Source organism: Motacilla alba, chromosome 15, assembly GCF_015832195.1.
Source record: "Motacilla alba alba isolate MOTALB_02 chromosome 15, Motacilla_alba_V1.0_pri, whole genome shotgun sequence".
Classification (NCBI taxonomy): domain Eukaryota; kingdom Metazoa; phylum Chordata; class Aves; order Passeriformes; family Motacillidae; genus Motacilla; species Motacilla alba.
The window spans coordinates 4,301,152-4,317,571 of NC_052030.1; positions in this window are offsets into that span (position 1 = coordinate 4,301,152).

Sequence of the window (16,420 nt, forward strand, 5' to 3'; positions counted from 1 at the left end):
TACCGAGGAGGAGAGAAAGAAAATAAAGAAGCTGCTGCAGAGCCTGTCAGCCCCTGGGTGGGAGAAGGCAGAGGTCAGATGCAAAGGCTGCTGTGGTGTTTGGAGGGGTGCTTCTTTTGCTCTTTGCCCAAAGGGGCACTGGAGGTTCCCCCTGACTTCTCCAGGTGCCACTCATGCCGTGCAGGCAGCAGAGCTGTGACCCTGAGCCAGAGCAGCCCGTGTGCTGTGGAGTCCTGCCCTGGCTGGCCCTGGCACTGCCAGCCCTGTGAGAAGGACGAGCACAGCCCCGGGGTGCCCTTCATGCCTGTCAGATCAGGAGCACCTCGGACACTGCCGGACACTTCTGGAGGTGAACAGCGAAGGTAAAAATCCCTCTGAGCCGGGGTCACCTTGGCTGTGAGAGACTCCCCCACACCAGGCAGCCTCTCTGGTGCTCACAGGAGGCTGCTGAGCAGCTCTGGGGGCTGTGGGGGGTTCTCAGTGTACCCACACCCCTCCATGGCAGAAAGCATGGGAAGCGCTCGGTTTCCTTGGCACCCAGACCTTGAGTCCTTCTCTTTTCTTTTAGATGTGGGAAATGAGCGGAATTCAGCCTCGGGGGGGTTACTGCAGAGGGCTTTCACCTGGCTGAGGACCTTCTAGTGACTAAATTCACCCACAGACAGCAGCAAGGACAGGGATGAATGGGACCCAGCAACACTCGCAGCCTGCTTTTGGTGTGCTGGCCCTGCTTCAGTGAGTAACATTATTTAAATAACAGCACCCTAGGAAATGCTGCCTGAACCTCCTCGGTTTTGCTGCTGGAGACATTAAATTTTGGGAGGGGAGATGGCCAGAACCTCCTTGTATGAGCAGATTGTCCTGACAGTCCTGAAGGAAATAAAAAGCTGCTTTTAAAGATAGAGCTGGTGTTTGGAAAGGCAGTGCCCAGGACACTTGTCCCTACTGTGTGCTGCACAATGGGATGGAGCCAAGGTAGGAGGAGAAGGAGGAGGAGAAGGAGGAGGAGAAGGAGGAGAAGTTGCCCTTCTGAAGGGCTTTATCCCTGGGACTCTGCCCAGCCTGGCCTGCTGGACCCTCTGCTAGAGGGACAGGATGCTGCAAGGATCCTGTCCTTGCCTGGGGGTGTGACTGCTGCAGTGTCAGTGTGGGCAGCACAATTTGGCTTCCAAGCACACCTGAACCTTCCAAGCACACCTGAACCTGCAGCTAAGGGGACAGGCTGGAAGTGTGTCCATGCTCCTGCTCTCTGCCCTCTTTTTACCTGCAGTTTTTTGGTGGACATTGTGTCTTTTCAAAGCCTTCCAGCCAAACTGCAATGCTGAGTATCAGCAGGTGGGGGAGAGGATGAAGATGAGGAAGGGCAGGGGGGATTTTCCCCGTCACATCAAGCACAAACAAGCTGCTGATGCCAGCTCGACTTGCCATGGAGGAGGCTTCACAAAGGACTTGAAAATCCAGATAACCCAAGTGCTTTGCATTACAGCAGCTGGGGAGCAGAGGTTAAACCCTGTCCATGAGCAATAATTAATTCATCTGCCAGAACAGCTAATGGGACCACACCTGCCTGGGAGAGGAGCCACCACCAGAGCAGGTCTCAGGCCTTCCTCCTCTCCCTCTGCAGCAGTGGATGGTGGTGGCTGGCAGAGCTGAAGGAGATGATCCACGAGGTCAAATCCCTCCTGGCATCACTCTACTCATCACATGTCTCCCAGCAGAGCCTTCCATGGTTCTCCAGAGGGGATGGGCTGGATTTGGCACTGAGCACACACAAACTGCCAGGATTGGGGTGGGATTACAGCAAAGGTCAATCCAGGCTCTCTCCTGACCCCTAAAGCTGGGGGAGATACTGCCTGTGCTCTGCCACAGCTGAGGCTGGCCCAGGCTGCTGCTGTCACCCACCCAGCATAGTTTTTATCCAGCTGACAGATAAGGACCAGCTCATTTTCCAAGCTGCCCCAAGCAGCAGTTCCCTTCAGACCTCGACAGACTCCCCACCAGCCTTGCTGAGGGGTGTGGATGGGCCCTCCATGAGCAGCCCAGGGAGAGGGATTTTCCTGCTGCTGCCCTTGCCCAGTCTCTCCTTCATCCATCACCCCTTCCACCGCCTTGAGTTTCCTTTATTTCTGTATTTTTGGGTGTGTGTGTGTGCAAATGGGCTCAGGGGAGGGTCCAGGCAACAGCTGCCTTTGATCAGCACAACATGTGGGAGATGGAGCACTCCAGGAATGCCGACTCCTGATCAAAGGTGGGAACACAGTGACAGCCGGGACTTGGCAAAAACCCATCCCAGCTAATCCCTGCTGGAGAGCTGGGGGGTCGCTCAGGGACCCACACAGGCAGAGCCCCCAGCCCATCAGAGGGATGAAGGCAGGGTGAGGGGAGCAGGGCTGTTCCATCAGCCCCAGGGCTCTGTCCTGAGCAGGCTCTGCAACAAGAAATGGGATTCAGCTCTTCCTTGGCTCTCCATGGTGGAAGAGGTTTTACAGCAACTTCTGTGAGCAGAGAGAAGTTTGAGAAGAGGATCCATGTTTACCCCTGAAAGAATTTTCTACCATGTTCATTGACATAGAAACCAAAAAAAAAAAAAAAAAAGAAGGATAAATAAGAGAAACCTGCAACTGTCTATTCCAATAAGGACTTTGTCTTTCCTGACCAATGAGTAAAGTGTAAACTTAGGAGTTTTGTAAGAATGTATAAAAAGCATGCATGCTAGAATAAAAACAGGTTTGAAGCCTTCTGAAAATGGAGTGTGTTGCTTTGTATTGTGACCATCTCAACTACAACACTCCATCATCCCTCCTCCCACAAGCTGGCACCCTCCAAACCCTGCAGCTCCTCCCCGGAGAGGCAGCTGAAGGAAAAGAGGGGCAGTGATGCCCTGAGACTTTTATCACCTCCAAAAAGATGGATGGAAAGGTCATTTGCTCTAAAAATAGCTGGGAGGAAAAGAGCAGACAAATCGGCCCCTCCTGACAGACAGCCGGGCTGCGGGGACAGCGGGGACACAGCTCCCAGCCCCTGCTCCGTGCCAGGTGTGTGAGTGGCGCTGCAGGACAGCCCCCATGTGCGGGCTGGGCCCCGGTGCCAAGGATGTCCCGTGCCACCTCCCCCGCAGCCGCTCTTATCTTCCTCTGATAACAGCGGTGGGAAGCCTGTCTGGAGGAGCAGGTGGACTCGGGCAAGGCGTTTGTCAAACTCAACCCCCCCAGCTCCACCCAGCCCTTCTCCACTGCAACACTCGGTCCTTCCCAACCTCAGGAACACCCTCCATTCCTGGCAGGAATAACGCCACCCCATGTCTGATGCTTCCTGCACCCCTCGTCCCGCCCGGTCACACCTTCCTCCTCCCCATGGCTATTCAGGCTTAGCCGAGGCTCCTCTGTCATGGTAAAAAGGGAAGCTTTTAAACAGGGACGATAAGGGCGGCTCCCTCGGGGTCACCCCTGTCCCCGGGCGGGGTCACAGGTCGCTTCCTCGCAGTGCGGTGCCTGATAATGAGTCCATCACGGCCGGAGCCACGGAGACAGGATTTATCAGCAAACCCTGGGAAAATAAAGACATGAAAATGCTTGTGCACCAGGCTGGGAATCTGGCAGGGATGAGCCTTTCCTTTGGGGTGGATGGAGAGTTTGGGGTTTAAGAGCTGATGGAGGTGGCACAGAGGAAAGGGGAAGTGTTGCAGTGTGTTTTCTTTAGTTTTATTAGTATGCTTATTGTTTGATTTGCAATTCTGTAATTCCCTTATGCTGTCCTTTCTCTGCCTTTAGAGTGGCACAGGTTTCCCATTTTGTATTTTATGTTTCTAAAACTAGACTTGCTCCCTCATTGTTATTTAGTTTAGTTAAGTGTTGGTTTTTCTGTTTGTTACCTAGCTATTCCCTGCCAAGTTTCAAACCCCCTCCCCTTTCCAGCTGTTAGCCCCTTTTGTCCCTACCCTTTCCCCAGAACCTTCTTTACTCCTCCTTCCATTAAATGTCAATCTCTCCCCAAACCTGCCTTCCCCCTAGAAACTTGCCTGTCAGTTTTGTATTCTTTCAAACCCATCAGTTCACTGAAGCTGTTCTCCTCCCTTGAAATTATTTTTCATTCATTTAAATATTGTATTCCACTCCCTGTATTCCACCCCCAGTTCTCCTGAGTAGTTAAAGATTGTATCCTCCCCTGAGACCTCCCCCCCTTTATAAGCTAGTGTCTGCCCTCCGTTCGGGGTCCTGGGACCTCGGGAAGGGGGAGTTTTACCATCAAATAAAGTCACCCCAGTTCCACCCCAGGCCCCGTGCTGCTGCCCTTTTGTTTCCGCGCTGTGCCCCCACTGGTAGCTGGGATTCAGCGCAGCTCAAAAGGGGGGCTCTGTCATGCCCCCTGTCACCATCTAGCTGGGACTTGCGACAGGGAAGCAGGGAGCAGTGCAGGGTTGGGATCCCCCATGACTGCAGTGGTGCCCCCACCACCAGCTGAGGGCACCTGGAGAAGCTGCCAGGGCGAGAGGGGGTGGCTGAGCTCATGGGGTCATTTAGATTGGAAAAACTCTGCACCATTATCAGGTCCAACCATATCCTTCAGTGCCACATTCACCCGTCTTGTAAATCCTCCAGCTTTGGGACTCCACCACTGCCCTGAGCCAGTGCTTGACAACTCTTCTCAGGAAGCAATTTTCCTTAATATCCAAACTAAATCTCCTCCAGTGCAACTCAAGGCTGTTTCCTCTCTGTCAGTTGTTACCTGGGAGAAAAGACAACCTCCAACTGGCTCCAGCCTCTGCTCCAGGAGTTGTGGAGAGCAGGAACCTCCTCCTGAGCCTCCTTCTCCCCAGGCTGAGCCCTCCCAGCTGCAGGTCACCCATTCCAGACCAGGATAGGCAGCAGGCAGGGAATGAATAGGGTGCCCCTGTGCCAGACCCACACAATATGGGGCTGAGGACGTTCCGGGTCTTCTCAAGCGAACCTGAAGACTCCTTGGAAAGATTTGCCAGAAAAATGAGGAGCAGAAAAGTGTCAATGAGGCAGGAGGGATGGTGTGATCGGCACTGCCACGTCCCCACAGACACAGTCACGTTATACAAGCCCCAGCTCAAAGGGTTCACCTGCCAAAGTATGCCCCACAAACCAAGATCCACAGCCCCCACTACAGCCCCCACATCCTGCACCAAGGTGCAGAGAAGGAAACTGAGGCACAGGGAAAAGCCTGGTGACACAGCCAGGGTGCCACCACAGCCTCCCCTTGCCACATCCAGACTATTTGTGCTCCAGCACTAAGGGCAACCCAAGGACCCTCACTTTGTGGGGCTTCTGGAAGTGGCCAAGGGCTTCCCAATCTGTGAAATCAACCCTGAGCACAAGGATGCAGCTGATCCATCCCATCCCATCCCATCCCATCCCATCCCATCCCATCCCATCCCACCCCCAGGCACGGATGGAGGGAAGTTTTGGAGAGGCGGCAGGGAGGGACAGACAGCTGTGGCAGGGGAGGGGACAGCACTGGGTACTGCTCTGAGGCAGCACAGGGTGACAGGCCACCACTGACACCTTGGGAGGGCCACACTCAGTGCCAGCAGCACGGGGAGGGCCCGATGTGACAGGGACAGCTGTGACACAAGGCCACAGGGCAGCCCCCACCAAGGACGTGTCACGCACCCCAGCTGAACTCCCCCCTCCTCCAGAGGAATCTCACAAATGCTTTTCCCTCGCGGAGAGGCTGAGCAGGGGAATATTGGAAGCACCTGCCTGCCTTGGCTGGGAGTCAAAGGCCCTGGTGCTGGGATCTCTGCTCAGAACAATGATCCTGGGAGATGCCACGTGGGGGAATCTAGGGCACCCTCTCTCCTCAGTGACCTTCCCTGGGAGCAGCACACACACAATTAAAGCAAGCAAGGCCAGGTGGTTTATTAGCAAGTACAGAGCTGGGAGCTGCCACTTTTCTGGTTCCAGTCCCAAGGAGTCAGGAATGGGTCCATCTCAGAATGTTTCACGCACAGTCCCTGGCAGTGGGGTGGGAGAGGTTGGATTTATTTGGGAATGCAGCACTCTGATACCACACCAGTGAGTCTGGTGAGTGGAGAGATGAGACTGGAGCAGATTGTGGCATTTAGGAGGCAGATAAGGGAGAAATAGAAATTGTCACCTGGCTTAATAATAAATTGTTTGGACTTATGGAATCATTAAGATGGGAAAAGGCCTCCAAGATCATCAAATCCAGCCTTCAACCCAGCCAATTCTGGAACTTCAGCAGTTTTGGGGGCTCTGTTTTCTTTGTCCCAACCAGCAGGGTCAGGTACCACATTGCATCTCCCTTAGCATGGGTTTGGTGAGAGCAAACAGAACTTAGCAGCAGGTGCCCCAGGAGAGGAGAAACCTTCATTAGTGCCTGAAAATGTGCAAATCTAGGGCTGCTGTGTCACCTGGAGCATGATGATGAAGTCCAGTTCTGCAGAGGGATTTGCCAGGCCCCATGTTTGCAAACAGAGCTGAATTCTCTGCATTTTTTTTTGCCTGTTCCTCTCAGATCTCTGCACCAGCACTGGGAGGAGACCTTGGACTTGACCAGGATCCACACAGCAACACCCTCCAAGCTGGAGAGCCCAGCAGGACCCACAGAGGACTCCCAGTCTTCAGCTCATCTCCTGTCAGCACCCAGCTGAGGAGGAGGGTGGGTGCCCTCCTCTTGGGGAGGGCGCTGCACCCTGGACACCCTGCCAGGGTCCAGGCAGGAGCAGCCAGCCATCGCCTGCATCTGCAGAGTCCCCTCCTCTGCTGTGCCAAGCACACCTGCAGAGACATTTTGGTTGGAAGGGGAGCTGTTATTGCCCTCTGGGCAGAGTGGAACATCACATTTCTCCCTCTCTTCCCCTTTGTCTTCATGCCCCCATACCAGAGCACCCACCTGAGCTGGTGGGGCTTCCCCCACAGTGCTCCATCTTCCCCAGGGTCTGTAGCCTCCCCATGAGCCTCTCCCTGGACACCTCTGGCAGTTTATATCCCGTGCTGGGCTTCCTCACTGCTGGCAGGGGGGATGTGAGTGTCCTTTTGTGTTGGGTGAAGCGTTGCAGCAGCAGAACAAGCTGTTCCAGCAGTGGGAAGAGCAGCCCCCCTCCTCCTCCTCCTAGGCTTGGCAGGCTCCCTGCACAGCCCTGCTCCGTCCCCAGATGCTGACAGTGGCACCAAGCTCCCTGCCGAGCCCAGTGTCCATCTGAGGGCTGCAGAGGAGGCTCCCCACCCTGCCCTGGGCAGAACAGAGATGTTGATTTGGTGAGGTTTGCTCCAAGGATGCTCCACACGGGTGGATCAGCCCACAGGGAGAAGCTCCTGTGGTTCCTGAGCTCCTGCCTAGAAAGGGTTTGGAATTCCTGGAAGCAAATGCTGGCTGTGGGAGAGCCCAGTGTGTTCTGTGTGCCCTCATGCTGTTTTCCCTAAACAAATCCCTTCCTTCCAGCAGTGGTGCTCAGGCACCACGTTGCACCTCACTTCCATGTGTTTGGCAGGAGCAAAGAGCCTTCTCCAAGCCCAGATTCCCCACTGCAGGAGGAGCCTCTGTGCCTGCAGCAAAGCCTGGCCAGGAAATCAGCAGAGCCACCAAACCTCACTTTGAAAGTTTTTTTGGGTTTTGTTTTATTTATTTTATTTTTTTTTAACTTGAAGGTGGTGCTGCAACTGCAACTTTGCCTCCTGCAAAGGTTTATTTTTCTGCTGGCAGGGCTGGATGCTGGAAGCTGCCAGGCAAGGAGCTCTCCAAGCAAGGAACTACAAAGCAGGCTGACACCTCTAATGAATTACAGTAATACCAGCTCGGGGTGAACTCTAAAGTGCCTGTTTACACAATCACTGACCTCTCCTCACCCCCTGTCTGGGGCCAGGCCCCCCCTCCTTGATGGATCACAGCTGAATGGAGGCAGACCCCAGTGTTTATCATCTCCCAGCTCTGGGAAGGGAAGGAATAGCAGCATTTCCTGGCCACCAGTGACAATTCAATACCCAGCCAACACTTGTTCTGAGAAATAGCCCCTGCATCTTCCTTTGGAAATCCCAGTTTTGGTGGGAGGGCTCGGCACACAGGGATGAGGCGTTTGCAGCATCAGGCACTGGGACATACAGGCAAGGACACTCATGGAGCAGGATCCAGGGAGCAGGAACAGCCCCTGTGCCCTGCAGGGATGCTGCTCTTGGCCAGGAGATCCTCTTTGGGGTGTTACTCTGATTTTTTGCCATTTTGGCACAGGAATTTTTTCCATTTTCCTTAGTGACCTGGTGCTCAAAAGCTGCCAGCTCCTGGCTCTCATGGGTCAGGGATTGCTCCCTCTGACAGGAGGGGTCTGGCAGGATCAGTGCCAAGCTGGAGGGAACAGGTTCTTCAAGGAGTCCTGGGTTCCTGAGGTGTTTAGATCAAGTGGGGTGAGACAAAAAACCAAAAAAGCCAATAAAGCAGCAGGTTCCTCCTGTCCCACCTGCAACACTTCCAGCCAGAGCTCCCCACAGCCACCACAGGCATCTCCTCCTGTCCAAATCAAATCTGCTCTGTGAGGGGCTGGAGATGTGTCCCAGCCCTCAGGCGTCCTCAGCTCTGCTCAGATCTGAGCCCAGCAGAGCCTGCCCCTTCCTCCCTCTCTGCTGAGCTCCCCTCCCTGCAGGCAGAGCCTGGTGAACACCGCAGCCCTCCCAGCCTTGGGAGTGCCATCCCTCATCTCCAGGACAGACACCCGTGGGCACGGAGCAACACATCCATGGATAGGGCACCACATCCATGGATGTGACCACAAGATGTGACCACATCCATGGATAAGGGACACAAGAGCCCCTCAGTGCCCTCTCCTGCCCTGTGCCAAGGTCACATCAGTGCTGTGGGTGGGAAGCAGCTGCAGCATCACCAGAGGCAAGGCAAGGACAAGTGCCATGGCCATGTCCCAGCGTGTCCCAGCCCTGACCAGCTGGAAAAGAAGGGTTTATTGGGAGGATGCTCAGCTTGGAACATCCAGTGGAGGAAGGGCAGCACTGTGCCCTGTGCCACCATCCCCTGCTGCTCTCACATGTGCCTGTTTTAGCTCAGCAGCTGGGGACTGTCTTTAATACAGCCAAGCTTTCCTACTCAGAGGATGAGAACTCCAGGGCTGGTCTCTGGAGAAGACACTTCTCTGTTTCCCTGCTTGCCCTCCACCCTCTTAGTTTTGTTCCAGAGTTATTTTTGGAAGTAAAAGCTTTTTTCCTTGCCCTTCCTCTGGCCCCCATCTCTCTGCCAGCCAAAGTGGCATTTTAAGCCTCCTGCCCACCCAACCAGAAAAATGGTGGCTGAGGCAGGGTAGAGTTAAACCTTTCCATCCTTCTCAAATCATTAACTGCCCATCAACTCAGCTGCCCAGAGAGGAGCTCTCAAAAGCCTCTGTGGGGACAACCTGCCCCCCAGCAGGGGTTCACGAGGGCAAGGAGAACCACAACTCACTCCATATCCCCTTCCCTCCAGCGCTACAAAATCTACTTGATTAATTCAGCACTGAAGTACCTACAGCTGCAGTCCCCCATCAAACATAAAACACCAGCTGCACTCCAAGTCCTGCTCCCACCCAGAGCTGGGTGAACCAAGAAGGTCCCACCCCAAAATATGACTCAAACCAGGGGCTTTGTGCCACCAAACTCACACACACAGAGCAGGGGAGGGACCTGCTGGCAATGAGCAAGAACCCAGTGACCTCCAGGTACCAAACCCCCCCAGGCCTTTTTATTCCTTGATTGCTGCTGGAATTCTCTGCATCTGGAGGGATGGGCACAGCAGGAATTGCTGGCTGCTCCCTCAGCATCCCAGGGGAGGCAGGTCCCTGTCACTCAGGGGGACCAGGACAGTGGCAGGAGGGTGCTGGGAGCCAGGAGCCAAACCACACTCAAGGGGAATAAGAAAATCCCAGTCCCAACCAGGGATGAACCTTTTCCTGCACAGGACAAGCACTCCAAAGAGCCATACACTTCCAAACCTCCCCATTTCGCAGGAAAGCAGGGTGTTTGTCCCTCCTCCCCGTGCTGGAGCACAGGGAAGGAACTGCCTGCAGTTTGAGGAATTTTCAGAGCTCTAATGTTTTACCTCAGCATATGGAAGTGAAACAGATTCCCAAAAAACACAAAGCCCACAAAAACTGGCAGGAAGAGGTGAACACCCAGAGAGCTCAGCATCCTCCTCACACCAGCCAGCATCAGGCACTCGGGCAAAGAAGCAACACATGCACAGAGTTATTCCAGCCTCAGCTGCTGCTGATCCAGGGACATCTCATCCCCAGTTACCTCCAAGCCCCGGTGTTTAACATCCCCTGACAGACAGCTCTCTGCCTCCTGAGGGTTTCCAGAGCCTGATATTGCTGGCTTCCCTGGCATCCCACAGCAGCGAGTTCTCATTAGTTCCCAGAGCCTCCCCCAGCTTTGAATCCAGTGTGTAGGAACAGCACGGGCCAAACGGAGCCCCCCGTGTTCCCAGCCAGGCAGGACCCTAGGAAAACCCACCTACAGCCGGGATGGCTGAAATTTTCACTCCCTGGCACAGATCCTGATTGGCACCAGGAGGAAAAAACTAACTTTTAGCCTCCTGCAGGACACCGGGAAGCTCCTGCCTTAGCTCCATCCTCCCACCGCGGCTGAGCCCAGCTGTGCGGGCGCTCCGGGCAGGAGAGCTCCCCGGGAATGTCTCCCCACGGCAGCCGCCGGGATTTGAGCGGAACGGCCCGGCAGGCTCCGCTCCGATGGCACAGCCCCAGCGAGGAGCCGCCACCGCAAGGTGTCACCCGCCCCCTTCGCCCTGAGAGCCCCAGCTCCGGAGGGGCTTGGGCAGCGCCCGGAGGGGTCGCCGGCCACATCGGTGGCGACCAAATCGCATCCCAGACTCGCTGCTGTCCCGTCTCCATGGCAACCCCCGGCTGCAGCATCCCTCGGTGACCAGCGCTGGACCATGGGATGCTCGGCACAGCCCAGCCCTGGAAGTTCCAGTCCTGAACCCCATAATGAATGGGAATTATTCCTCCTTAAACACAGAGAACTGCAAGCCAGACTTTTGAGTTAAAAAATAAGTTGTTTTCGGAGCCCTAATCTAATTTTCTACCTCAGGAGTGCAATAGAGTCATGGAATGGTTTAGGTTGGAAGGGACCTTAAATATCTCATTCCAACCCTGCCATGGACAGGGACACCTTCCACTATCCCAGATTTCTCCAAGCGCAGTCCAACCTGGCTTTGGACACTGCCAGAGATGGGACAATAGCAGGTACCTGTGCAGGAAAATGTGCAGCTGAGTTATCACAGAGGGGTTGAGTGGAATAATCACAATTTACACCAGAACACCCTGGGTTTGCAAGTAAATAAATCAGAAATTTATTTAATACACAGTCTTGAGATATTTTGCTCCAAAGTAATTCAACTGATTTAAACAAAAACCTCAAAATCAAAGATAAAAAACAATTAAATGACAAAGTTGCTCCAAAGCAGAGAAATGACAGGACAATTCTGCCAGCACTAGAGGTGAACAGTTGGGATTCAAGCAGAAATTTACTTTTCTCCAGCAATATGCTACAGCCTGGAGCTCCCACAGCATACTCAGATTGTCAGATCTCTATTTTTTCCAGCTAAAAACACTGATGAAAACTGCAACCCAGCCTTGGTGTTAGCCCACAGTCCTTGGGCATTGTCTAACAACTCCTTTCCCTCCCTCAGCCTTGGCAGGGAGAAAAGGAGCTGCCAACAGGTAAAAGCCTCCAAGTGAAACACTGAAAGCACTGGGGAAGGACAAGAAGACACAGGTCCTCTTCAGATGACACGAAGATGTTCAGCTCAAGTGACAGCAGCTGAGAACCAAGGGCAGCCCCTGCAGAGGAAGGACAGCAGAGGGTTCAGCCACGCCAAATGTAATGTGAAAAGTAGTGATGTGTTTGTTTTTCCTGCCCGCCACTCCGTCCATGTCAGTTTTGTCCCAGCCAGGTGATCTCCAAGCCCAGCAGGCTCAGCACTGCAGGATTTCCACGCTGCTGCCTCACAGGGGAAGGGCTGGAGCTGAGGGATGAATTTCAGTGCTCTGAGTGGCTGTTTCTTGGGAAAACACAGCAAACCCAGCAAGTGAACAAGGCAGGGCGTGCCTGTGCCCTTGGCACAGAGGGAGGGCAGGTGGGGGTTGTAAAAACCAAGTGCTTAATCCATTTTTCCTCCCCTTTTTCCTGTACCTCCCTCCTCACAGCACCACAGAGCAAGAGTCCCTCACTTGATTTTGGGAGGCCACAGCCCTTCCTTCTCCTGCAGCCCAAAAGAGAAATAATAGATCCCCAGAAGTCAGGCTGGCTTTGTTTGAGGCACTGTCCCGGCAGTGTTGGTGTTCTTGGCTGCCCAGAGCTGGCACAGCCACACCGTGTCCAGGGAGAGGGGGGAGCTGGGGGCTGGGGACATTGCCCAGCACACACAGAATATCCTGAGCGCAAAGGGACTCTCAAAAGTCATCAAATCCAACTCCTGGCTCTGCACAGACGCCCCAACAATCCCACCCTGTTCCTGGGAGCGCTGTCCAAATGCTCCTGGAACTCCGGCAGCCTCGGGGCTGTGCCCATTCCTTGGGGAGCCTGGGCAGTGCTCAGCACCCTTTGGGAGAAGAACTTTCTCCTGAAATCCATCTTAAACCTCCCCTGACACACCTCCAGCCATTCCCTGGGTCCTGCCACATCTCCTGAACTGCGCACCAAGATCTCAGGAGGAGAAACCTCAACAAGGATCCCAAAGTCACACACACACACACAAGGCTTGGCTCATTACCAGAACCAGCAGCATTTTGGCCAACTGCTCCTGTAGCAACAAGCAAAAAGGGAAAAAATCCCAACCCTGGCCCTTTCCACACTTGACCTTCCCTTCAGCAATGCATTAGCCTCTGTGCCCAGGCTGCTGGTGCTGGAATTCTGAGAGGGATGCAGCTGAGTTTATTACAGGAGCAGAGGGCTCGGCTCAGCAGGGTCCCCAGGGCTCCATCCCCTGCCGCTCTTTAGCTCTGCTTGCTGTGTTTAATGGACTGGACTACAAAAAGCTCAGCTGTTGGCAGCCCCCACTGTGGCTTGTAAAAACCAGCCCCAACAATGAGCTGCAAACTGGGCCGTGTGGCTTCCCTGCTCTGCTTCCCAAACAGGTTATTGCTTGTAAAAGCTCTCGCTGGAAGCGGCAGCGCTCCGAGGGCAAGGCAATGAAGGCTTTGGAGATGTTCAATAAAAAGGCCCCCACACTTGATTCCTTTCCCAAGGAATATTTGACATTTGTTGCTCTGGGGTGCCTAGAAAGGAAGAAAATTACTGGCCCATTAACAACTGCCCCTTGGCCTGTTTTCCCAGATTTAAAACAATGCACTCAAAATTGGCAGTTGAGGCAGCCTTAAACATTTGTTTTGCCTCAGATTATTTGCAACACCCTGTAAACTCAGGGGCTTTTCACTCCCTGGCTGAGGGGATTTCTCCTATGCATTTTTCCATGTGTCTCCAACATATGGAACAATAAAAAAAAATAAAAGGAAAAATCCAGCTCATAGCTGGTGTCACAAAATATTTTGGGGGTGGGGAGGCCTTGGGGAGGTGGTGTGGGACTTGGATCAGTGTGACCTGGCAGAGACCTGGGCCTGAAGGAAGCTCATGTTTTTATGAGCCAGGAAATTGCAGGCTCAGCTTGGGCTGTGCCAGTTGTCCAGAGGTGTTCAAGTTCCACATCGTAACTCGGGTCTCAGCGGAGGTGAGGAGGTGGAGGGAGATGGGGCAGCTGCACAGGAAGGTGGGCACCAAGAGATGCAGGGATGGCTACAAGACATTGAGGTGGTGCTTGGGGAAAACACCTAAGAGCCTGTGAAGGGAGGAAAAATTCATCCGGTTTCCACTGCCACCCACAATTACCCAAAAGCTGATGAGTTGGGCAATTGAGTCCCCATTAGCCAGGGGCACAAAGGAGCCTGGAGCACCTTCCTGGGCCAGCTGGGAGGAGAGACACCCATCCTTTGTCCTCCCCATGCAGCTGCTCCACCCTGTCCAACAGGCACAGGGGAGGATTGTTGGTGCTGTCCTGTGTAGGGCCAGGAGTTGGATTTAAAGACCCTTGTGGATCTCTTTTAGCTTCTGATATTCTTTATGAGCATTTTTTAAAGGGAAGAAAGGGATGGCAGAGGATAAAGGGTGTGGGACCAAACTATGGAGAACCAGAGAACCAGGGAAGAGAGGAACATCAACCCACAGAGCAGAGACAGGAGATGCCTGAAGAGCACTGAAATCCTTTCTCTCTGTCCATCAGCAAGAGAAGAGTTCAGCTATGCCTGAGTTTCCCAAAAAACCATTTTTTCGGCTTCTATCTGAAGATGTTTCTGTGCTCAGGGGGTTTTGGAGAGGTCCCTGCCTGCCTTGAGGTGCCCAGTGCCCAGCTGGGTGCTGCCCCTGAGCTGCAGCATTGCGAGCAGTGAGGAGCCAAACACACTGAGGAGTGCAAGACACGTTGGACTTTGGGCAAAGCTGGGGTTCCCCAGAGCACAGCATTCACACACTCAGCCACATTTTGTTCTCTAGGAAATCCTGCTGGGAATATGGGAATAATATGGGAAGCTTTGGGGAGAGGCTCAGTAGCCACAGAAAAGAGTGAAGCACTGCTGACATCCAGGTGTTCCCTCTGCTCCTATCCACAGCTAATTCCCTCTGAATTCCAGGGCTGAGAGTTCACTTTTCCAGCAGTGGGTGGGCATCCCATAGTGCAGGCAAGTGGCCAGAAAATCCCAGCTGCTCCCAGCAGCCCTCAGCCAAGGGGCTGTGAGCGGCCCTTTTACATGAAACACAACACAAACATCACTGCAGCACCCCCAGGCATCTGTCAGAGAAATCCTCTGCAGGCACCACAATCCAAGGGAGTGGGTGTATTTAACCTCCTATTTAAATAAAAGGCAGAAAATTCATCAAGCAACCCAAATTGTGGTGTTTCCCAGCTTTCTTCATTTGTCACTTCAGTCGTGTTCTTTCAGTGCAGCTTTTAGTGGTGACTTGGACAGGCCAGCAGCAGCACCAGGGCTCTTGGCAGGGCCAGCAGAGCAGAGAGGGAATTCCCAGCTGTGGGGCCTCTCAGTCCTGTCTCATCTCACCAAGGCTGCCCCAGCTCTTCAGCACAGTGCCCACAGCAACCCCATGGAGCCAGGCAAGTCCCTTGGGCCCCCAGAGCCAGGTCTCTCCAGGGCAAAGCACATCCAGGGGCAGCTTTGGAGCTGGAACCTCACCCAGAAACTTTCAGCTCAAACCTTCCCGTGTAAGGAGGAGATGAGTGGGTTTTCTGCTTGGCTTCACTCCTTGCTCTGCGCAGACAGAGGGTGGCAAAACCCCATTTTTCTTTTGGGAAAATCTCCATTTACCTTCTCTGCCTGCCTTCAGCTGCCCCATTCGTTCCACTGTGCTGCTAGTGGGATCCAGGCACCCATCCCATGGGGACAGCCCATATCTAAGGTCCAAACGGGCCTTGGGCCATGGCTGTGGGCTCAGGGTGGGCACCACATCCAAAAAACTCCCCACAGCCAAGGGGAGCACGGCTCTCCCCCCCGAGCTCTGCGGGAGCTGGGCTGGAGTTTGTAACGTCCAGCTGTCATCACTGGCATTTGTCAAATGAAGTGACCACTCTCGGGACAGGTACTATTTCAAAAGTGGACATCACTTTTTAAAAGTGCTAATGTACAGGGCTGTCAGGTCCCGGCCTCTGGAGCAAGATCAGGTCTCTGATGTTTGGGGGGGAGATAAGGCACCGCTCTCTGCCCGGGCCTGGGCTCTTTCTGAGAGTCACTCAGCAGAGTGCTCACCAAGCTGGTCCTTCCCAGATGTTTGATCAGCAGCCTCCTCCTCAGGCTGCTGCTCCAAGGAGCTGGGAGGGAGCTCCAGCCTGCTCAGCTGCTCCCCAGCATCTCCCAGAGCTCAGCTCCACCTGCGTGACAGAGCCTGAAAATCAGAGGCAGCAAAGGTTCAGTGAGATTCAGGGGGTTAAAGCACAGAAAAAACCTTCCAGAGGTAAAACCTCCCAGGTTTTAAGTCACTTCCCAAGAAATCTGTGCTAGAGGATTTATTTGGTAGAGCAGGCAGTGGCTTCCACTGCTGCTGCCCCTGAGTGCCCTGATTCATCCTAAGAGTTTGAGGGCTTTTCCCATAAGCAAGGGCCCTCTGGAGGTGGGGAGGGAAGGTATAAACCTTCACCACGGTGCCTGTCACCCCTTGTCCCCAGCAGGGCTCAGGGACACACCAGACTCAGCTGAGCCTCTGCTGAGTCAAGGCCACTGGGGCAGAATTCAGGAGAACAAGAAAACTAATACTCCAAAACTAGAACTCAGCACACTCATGTTGCCTTCCTGCTTGCAGTTCTGGAGCCAGCCAAGGCCCAAGCCAGAGGATTTCAGGATTTTTAGGGATTATGCAGCTGGAACAGGAACCTTGGA